A 9104-nucleotide genomic window follows, 5' to 3' on the forward strand; every position below is an offset into this window, starting at 1 on the left:
ATGTAATTATTCGACCCTATAAATCTGTAGCATAAATCTTTTGGTCTTTCCCTAGCTTGATTATCTCCAAAGTTGAAACCATCATACTTGGTCTAAGGAAGATAATATCGACAATCATGGCACCTTTTTAAAAAGTCTGAATCCAAAATTAAAACTTAAGCAAAATGCAAGATTTCTGCCAGCAGTTAGCTCTGAATAGGAATGAAAACAACTGCTTATTTTCCATGCTGCATTAAGTTGGATTGCTGCTATTAAAAAAATAAAGCACATGGATTAAAAAAATACTCACCCAAAGACTTAAAAGAACAGAAAATTTCTGCTAAGTTGTAAGTGAGGAGAACTTCATTTGATATTTTAAGAGTCTGCAGATTGCATCCATAAATACAGCATTGACTTTCAGTGCAGAATAATCAGTGAGAGTAAAGTTATGGAAGATTTCCCTATGAGCCTACAGTCAATATCATTTACATTAAGAAGTCCTCTATTGTCATCTTACTGTTTTCCATGGAGTCACGGGCATAGTATGGCTTCCGCTCCCAAGTACATATGACCGTATGTAAACTCCACCTTGCATTTAATTGTTCTTTCATGATTGTTTTGTTCCCCTTTTATTAAAAACACATGAGATGTATAACAACAAGACAAGACCTAAACAGACTTTACTTTATTCTCAGAGTTTGGACTAGGATTTTCTGAAATGATTCTGGTGCATTATATGGAAAACTGTAATTTTCTATTTCAACCAAAAAGCAAACATTTAATCTGGTGGACAAATTTGGATCCTGCCATTCATTTATATTTTAAAGAACCACTTAAAATTGGATGATTTTGCTTCAAAAATAAAAAAAAATTTAGTCCCACTTAGCCTATTACAAAAAGCCAGGACCATTTTATAACTAAGAAAAGTAGCCAGCATTGCTGGCACCTCTTGCTGTACTCAGCTATATGCATTAATAAAATAAACCTAGAATTCTACACTATTGTCATTTCCTTGATAGAGTAAGACATATTTTTTTGAAAAAATTTTTCTGCATGCCGAAGTGTCTTTCTCTGGCTGAAGTTTTATCCATTTCATAGTGTTTAAATCCAGCCATAGATATTAACTATGTTTCAGTTTTTTGCAGAAGCCATGTTTTTCCTTATGATATTGTTTTGTCATTTTAGTGTCTTGGGAAAAAACCAAGGAATGTAGTGTTATTTAATTTTCTATACTTATAATCTTAGAACATCATTTTAATTTCTAATCACAAGGCCCCTACAAAAATGGTAAATATAAGACACTTATCACTCTTTTATCACTCAAGATACATATCATAGAAAGTCTCATATTTGGTTGATAAAAGGAACAATTTTTTTCCCACTAGCAGTTACATGTGATACAGTTTTTTTATTCCCTACAACTGAGATGCACTCGGTACAAAAATGAAACTCTGGTCCCTCAATATATTGTTTTCCTTGTATGATATGTCAGATTTATGAACTACCCATACCTTTTCTTCTAATGATTGACATGTTTAGGGAAAAGTTTAAAAGTCAAAAAAATTAACCAATACTAGTTTAATTTTTAAGAATTGGAACCACAAATTATTTCATTAGAATGATCCTTTAAATAAAAAGCTATGGAAAGAATGGAAGGATTATGAGCTAAGCTATATTTTGCAGAATGAAGCTCTATTCTAATAGATAATTTTGTTTACTTTTAAAAAATATCTTTCTTGGACTATTTTTCAAAAATGTCTTTCGTCAGCCTATTTAAAGTGCGACATTAGGCTGACGTAGAAGAAGTGAGTGGTTTTCCTGGGTCCCTAAGATGTGATTAAGGAAGAGAACAAATCCATCTCCAGAAAGGTCACAGGCAGGAAAAAACTACACAGACTGTAAAAACCAAAGTGGCCATTTCCATCTTTTTTAAAATGGAGAAAAAGAACAGTGACAGTAGGTATAAGAAGATGCCATTAGCTCTATCAGCATCTTCATGGTCATTTACCAATTAGTCTGACAAAACTAGTTCTCCGATGATTAGTGTTAATTTTTGGCAGCCCCCCCTGATAATTTCCTACGGGTGTGAAATGTCTAGCATTTTCTTTTTGTTCAATACAGTTTACCTTTATGATAATTCCTAAAATTATTTAGATGAAATCTATAATATTCAGAGAACTATTTTGAGTATTTGAACAGCTGTTTTAAATGGAGAAAAAAAGCACACTTGTCTATCTGATTTACCCAGAAAAACCGACGTTCTGGTTTCATTTTCATATCCTTTATTAGCATAATGATTGTAATCACTTATCTTTCCCTTATGTTAGTAGATATATTGTTTGTAGAAAGTTACAAAATGTCAGTGAAAATCTTTTTAAGGAAGTAGAGGAATTGAATACACCCTTGAATAATCATCGAATATTGAAAATGAGAGATAAGTCCTTAAAACCCATAACTCAGGTTTTACAAACTGCAGTTAATTCAGTGCTGCATTGGCACTTAAAAAAAATACAGTAACTTACACTTAAAAGAGAGAAAAATCTGCATTAACATTACATATCCTAATGTGTACCACATTTTAACACAAAAACAGGCATTGTGTCTATACTTAATAGAATCAGACACCACTTTCACAAATTATACTGTATTCACAATAGAAAAAAGCAACCTTGTCTATCACATAGTAGTATCTCCACATTTAAAAAGTGAAAGCTCTTCAAAAATGTCATATTATTTCTTTAATTCGTCCCAGCAGCACATTTCACACAGAGTGAGAAATCGTTCTCAGAATAGGTGAGATGGAATCAAGCTAGTACAAGATACATCAATTTATGTCACTTCATCGGTATGGTAACTTAAACATTCCTAGATCCAATCATATTATTAAGCCTAATCTTACTAGTGAAAGTATATACTTTGAGAGAATAATTAATTTCTTCACATTGTTAGAGAATGTTTTGAGCACTAAGGAATCACTAAGATGCAATTTATTTACAAAGTTTTCCCTTGGCCACTTGAACTGGCTGATTTTCCACTACTGGGCATTTGAGTGTATGTCACATTGTTTTACTTGCCAAAGCAGAATGAACTTTTGGAGCTGAAATATGTCCTAGAGGGGAATGCAACAGCAAAAGTAATCATCAAATGAATAGGACCATCTTTCTGAGAGAAAGCACATCTCCAGATAGTTGACACCCAAGTTTCAAAGAGCAGCATGAGGTGTTATTATAATTTGGCAGTGATCAAAGGGTGGTAGGACAAGGGTAGAATACTCCCAACCCATTCTCATTTTCACTTTCCACTTACTTTGTGTAATCATTAAGCTTAAGCTCTTTATGGAAATGCAAACCACCATTAACATTTCTAGAAAACAACTGAAAAAACAGCCCACTTATGCTTTTGCAAAGACAGGTTTATCCCAAATTAAGAAATCCTATTGTACACGCTGCAAGATTTCTGGCAAAAAGAGAGAATCCTATAGCAGCTATTCCCACCGAAAGCCAACCCTATAGGCAAAGGGTCACTTTTAGCTATGCTAGGATTTACTGCACAGAAAAATGTCATTTAGCTTGTCACATTGCTACCACAGCTGCGCATATGAGCAAAGCACTCCATCAGTGTTTCTCAGTGGGGTACTGTTGGCATTTAGAGCTGGGCAATTCTTTTTGTACAGAAATGTCCCACACGTTGCAAGATGTTTACTCTCCCAGGCCCCTGCTGCCTAAATGCCATCTGTATGCCCAGCCGTTGTAAATACGAAAAGTAAAAAGCGCTCCCCCCGCGTTCAGATGCCCTCCTGGGAGGGCAGTACCTCCTCCCTTAAATGCCACTGTCTACTGCAATTTGAGCACACAGGAAAAAGTGTCTATTTCAAAACATCATCTTGACTCCCTTGCATTTCTCTGGGCCCTGAGTAGTTTCCTCCCCCGTCATTTTTCTAGTCTTTTGTTTCTAGCCTTCTGATGCAGCTTTAGTTGACCCGTTCTTCAGGGAGGAGGTTATTGGGTAGCCTAGGCAGTTCCGACAGGCATAGTCTCTTGGTTAGTCTCTGTATGTACTTAAAGGGGAGATTTCACGTGAAGCACACTTTTTTTTTTTTTTTTTTTTTTTTTTTTTTGCCTCACAATTTTACCTCAGAACTACACTGTTGGTCATAATCCCTGTCAGTATCATGAGGATCATTACACGGCTTAACCACAAACATGACAGCTAACAATCCACATAAACAAAACTCTTGGTCTATGAAAATCACCATTAGATTTCACCTGGTAAGCTGCATCCCATGAGTTCCCAAACAGTTGCCCCTTTATCCTATTAAAGAAGCATTTAATCCACATGCACATGCTAGAATTCCCCCTGCATAAATATAGCCATGCAGTTCAACTTTTCTTAGATTTGTGAATACTAAATGATGAAGGAGCTGTGGGTGAGCTGTGGATTGCTTGCATATTGTTCATACTTCAACGATGATCATACACGAAATGAGTTTTACCTAGGTGAAACATTAGTATACTAACAGTACATAAACATACTTATTCCTTTCGTAACTTTTTATCTCCAAAACTGAATGGTAAATATGTCTTGAAATTATTTGGATGTCTTGTGGCTAACAGATCGAATTAACTTAGCCACTATAATTTTTTTCAATACTGAAATTTCTAAATATCTTTTTTGAAGCAGAGCAACTCAGTCAATAAAGGTGATTATATTGTGAATTTTTAGATGGTGCTTAAGAATTCTTGTGAAATACTTTTTTTTTTTTTTTTTTAAGAATAAATTGAAGGGAGTAAATGAGGCAGAATGCCACTCCACCCTCAGGTCAATTTTGTGGTATGTTGAAATGCCAATAATATTTGTGCCACTTGCCAATTTAGGGGGCTTTTCCCTTACTGGATGTTTTGTTATAGTTTGACTACGTAGAACATTGCTTAGAGAACTTCCACAAGAAATCGCCATGGCAATGCTTACTCGCATTCAAAAACAACCTAAATGAATCTAGGGTCAAACCACTTTCATCACTTAAAATATAGGCACTAAATTTTATTTTTATTTTTAAAAGTATTTCTTCTGTGGCTTAGAAATGTGCCAATGTGTTCAAAACATTCTGCACCGATTTTACCAGATTTAGTACCTACTAAAAACTCAAACTAGTCATTTTTTTTCTGTGTAACAGTGATTTTTATATAGAGAACTATATGCATTCGTTCGTTATTTCGAGCTTTGGTGAAAGTGATAAGAGTGGTGGGCTGTGATCGTTATCAGACTGACTGAATGATTTCTAATTTCCAGTGAGTGATCTAACCCTACATATTACACAGGTATAATATCTGTGACTACAAATAACTGGAACTGTGTACTGATTACATGACAGTTTCTCTTTTTTTGTTGTTGTTCTTAAACCTGTACTGTATTATAGTATGTGGGTATAAATATCTACAAGTATACACACATATGTATATGTAATTCCACTGTTGTAACCTGAAAGAAAGACTGTGTATTATCTTTTTTATTCCGTATTGGTGTTTGTGTTATTTAAAAAGCAAAATTATGCTCTATGTAGTTGTATAATATTGTAGGATACTTTGCTGTGCACAATTCCAAGTGCCTTAGAACATTGTTTAGCTTTCTTAAGTATATATAAATGCATATATGTATAAAATTGGGAAAAGTTACCTCAATAAAATCATTGGGAAATTCCCAGCTTCAGTTTGTTCCAATTTCTATTGTATTCAGACAGTGTTCAGTATTTTTAAATTAACAGCTCACAGAGTCCTCACCTGTAAAGCAAGAATAAGACAGCTTTTCTAATTGCCTGTAATTTCAACTCTGCCTGACTTAAAATTTTTTGTATTTGAGTCCTCGTGGTTTGTACTTTTAATTTAAAATATCTGTCTAAAGAATTATTGCTTTAAACAGCAATTTACAGTTTATTTTAAAATCTTCCTGTCTTTTTATATCTGAGGAGATTCGATATGGCTGTTTTCATTCACATTATAATGTGTGAAAATAAGAGAGTCCCTTTAGAGTTTCTAATATAGAAAATAAACAGACTTCCTCATTATGCCTACTATTTAATGTATTACAGACAAGGAGAGAGCTTGGGAACATATTTTGACCAGAAAAGGAATTGCAATAAACTTTTCATGTTTTTCAGCAGTGGTTACAAATTGTACATGAGCCTCCCTCAACTCCAGGACAAGGGCAAAAGTATGAGTGGAAAGTTGAAAAGCAATTTTGTGTACCTTTATCCTGGAGGGGAAGACCTGTAAGAGAGAAGATTGGGACCAAAAAGTAGAGTAGGCTTGAAAATTGGCCCCAGGTATGCCCTTAAAAATCAGCAGTACATCTCCAAGGTAGGTGTAATAGTTCAACAACTACTTTCCACTTTTTCTCACACTCAACCAGGTTCTACGTGAAAACATTACTTTCTAAAACCTAATGGAGGTAAGTAATGGACAATTTTTTCATTTTCTACAGTGCTTTGAGCATCGGATTTATTAAACTTTATTAAATTTGACAAAACTCTTTGCCGGACCTCAACTCAGACATGGCGTGGAGTTGCTGCCACCAGCACTGCTGTCCAGACAACCCAAGTCCTTGTTCGGTTTGTGAGTTTTGAACTCTGTCCTGTAAAAAGTGGATACTAATAGTAGAACACATAAAGCTCTAGAGAAAGGTTAAGAGTGTAACATTTGTGTAAAGGTTTTCTTGCTCTTTTGCTAAAAGTGGTACCGTTTCTAGGTACCGAATTACATCATTCCCTCTGGTTGGAATGTAAACAAAGTTGTAATGTTGGAAGAGTACATACTGAATAGGAATAGTATGAGAGTTGTCTTTTAGGAAGAATAATGTGGTAGCAAGATTAAGAAAGAGATTAAGATTAAGAAAGGTTGGAGAAGACTCAGGAATCAGGGACTGAGCTAAAGAGGTAACAAACTTCAACTGACTGTGGAAAAGATCATTTATAGCTTAAATTTGAACTGCTGAGTATACCTGCAAGAACAATTAAGGGCAAATCCTTTCCTATGTTGAGTACTCCCTACTCCAGATTGTCTGACTTGAGCCAGCCAAGGTTAAAAGTTCATCCAAGAACACATCCTTAGGTCAACAAGCACTGAATATGCCAGCTCTCTCCTCCCTAGGGTATTTATCTAATTATGAAAAGTTAGCAAATACAGCTATATGCGGATAGACATACAGTTGGATACATGACTCTGAAAGTCAGGAAAAAGGTCTGGGCTATAGAGAGGAAGTTAAGAATCATCAGCACATATAACAGAATCTGTGGAAAAGGATAAAAATACCCCCATAGACAATGTAAATTAAGACTCTGAAGAAATTACTACAATGAAATTTTAATAAACTTTCATCACCTGTCTCCAAGATTGTAAAATCATTTCATTTACACATCATCTGAGTGCTTTGAACACAACGGAAACATACCAAAGAAAACTCAAAATTCATTTTATAATTAGAAAACACAGTAAGGAAAATTAATTGGGATCAATATTTCCAAAGTGTATTCACCCATGAAGTGTATGTACTTGTGACTCTTAAGAACAGGAGTCAGCAGAAAGCCAAGCAATATCAAGAGGATGTGCAATTAAAAAGAATTTTAAAGAACATAAAATTGCTAGGGACTAGAAGCAAGTAAAAGAGTCTATGTATGTCATATAAGTGACCCAAAAGGTACCAGAAATTAAGGGAAATCAAAAGGATTAGGATTCCAGGAAGCTGACAGGTTGGGTCAAGATGCAAGCTGACAGAGAGCCATGATGTGAACGTGACGTGAGGCCAAAGCACATGTTTGCTGACAGATCCCAGATGGTGAAGGCCCTAGTTTCAGAAGCTGGCCATTTCTAAGGCAACAGTGACATTAAGTGAGTAACTACACTAAGCTGGAAAGAGAATGATTGCTCACCTTCATTGAATGCTGATCACAAGCCAGGCACAGGTACAAGCATTTCACGTGTAGTTTCTCATTTAAACTGACAACAATACTATGAGGTAAGTGTTAATAAAATTATCATTCCCGTTTTACATTCAGGTCAGCAAACTGAAGCTCACTTGCCCCAGGTTACACAGTAAGAGTGAAACAAAGGCCAGAAACCAATTTCAGCTAGTATACCTAGCATACTACTGTTATCATTCAATATTGTAGGGGGAAATTTGTGCTTCAGTGGAAAATGTTGCATTTTTTTAGACAAGCAAACCCATCCAATTCTGACCTTTCTTATGCCTCAGTTTTAGTGTCAGGAAGACCTGAGATAATTCAGGTAAAGTGCCAGAACGTTACTTCATTTAAAATATTTATTGAGTATACATGCCAGGCACTATTCTAGGTCCTGAAAATAGATACAGTAGTAAATAAAACAGATCAAAACAAAACCTGCACTCATGAAGCTTAATTATAATGAATGTGTAGCACACGAGTATTATGTATCAATATTATCCCTGTTACAAAGCATTATCCCAACACAAGTTCTGTGGTCCTAAATTGTTTCTATAATTTTTACTGTAATAAAACTATAAATATTCTATAGATTTTATAGTAATAATAGGACATAAATACACAATTCAAGATAACTCAGACATTGGAAAGACACCAGAAATTGGGAAGGGGAAATTTTGAGGAAAGGTCTGCTGATAGAACTTTGAGTGCATTACTATCCTCTTTTGCCCAGGAAAAGCTATGAGAGCGCGCCAGCACCTACCTGAAATCTTAAGCAGGTGTGCTTATAGCCTATTTGCTTAAACTACTTTCAAACGTTTGAGGAATGGCTTGAAAAAGAATAAGCATTCGTTTCCACCTTCTAAAATAAGATATGCAAACACCAAAGAGATTCTGAATATATTTTATTAGTCCAAATGCCTCTACTGTCAACAGAGTCTAGGGGGGGGTTGTTAACTGGATGTTTGAACGCAGTTCGTTAAAAGGAAAAGACCTGATTAAGCCTGGTGCAGCCTAGAAAAGCAAGGCCCTAGGATCCTCCGTTGCTAAGGCAACCAGCTCCGCGCCCGCCCAAAGGAGAGGGAACCTGAAACCTCGGTGACCCGGGAGGGTGCCCACCTTCCTTCTGTGTACACAGTTTATTTGTGTGGTTTTTTTTGTTTGTTTACGTTGG

The sequence above is a fragment of the Kogia breviceps genome, chromosome 13 (assembly GCF_026419965.1).
Source record: "Kogia breviceps isolate mKogBre1 chromosome 13, mKogBre1 haplotype 1, whole genome shotgun sequence".
Classification (NCBI taxonomy): Eukaryota; Metazoa; Chordata; class Mammalia; order Artiodactyla; family Physeteridae; genus Kogia; species Kogia breviceps.